The sequence below is a fragment of the Nanorana parkeri genome, unplaced genomic scaffold, assembly GCF_000935625.1.
Source record: "Nanorana parkeri isolate BGI_ZX_2015 unplaced genomic scaffold, ASM93562v1 scaffold2191, whole genome shotgun sequence".
NCBI classification, from domain to species: Eukaryota; Metazoa; Chordata; class Amphibia; order Anura; family Dicroglossidae; genus Nanorana; species Nanorana parkeri.
Genome location: NW_017308459.1, coordinates 166,865 through 167,397, shown reverse-complemented (window position 1 = coordinate 167,397; position 533 = coordinate 166,865).

Here is a 533-nt window from a genome sequence, read left to right as displayed (position 1 = left end):
CTTGAAACCCCCAAAACATTATATATTTTCATTTGCAAATTTTTATTTTGCACGATAGTGGAAAATAAACTCAAACTCAAACAGCTTGTGAAAAATGCACTTAAGTTAATTTTAGTGCCCCAAAACACAATAAAGAACCTACTTTTTTTTTAAATATAAAAAATGAGGTTACGATGAGTAAATAGATACCCAACATGCCCAGGTTAAAAATTGCATGTGTCCGTGACACAGCAACATAATTCAGTACCCCAAAAAATCCATAGGCGATTTACAAGCCCCTACAGGTCATCAGTTTTGAGACCTGCATAAATATTGACCCTAGAATGATTGCTCTCACTCTGGCATGCGTGGCGATACTCAACATGTGTAGCACGATCAACGTTTTTGTACATAGGCGCACTCGATGTGTGTCTGCGTGAATGCGCATGCATTTGCAGGGGACTTTTTTTTCCATTTATTTTATTCTATATATTTTTTTTTCTTTTTACTTTACTTTAATTGCTATCATATAAGGGGGCTTACAACCCCCCATG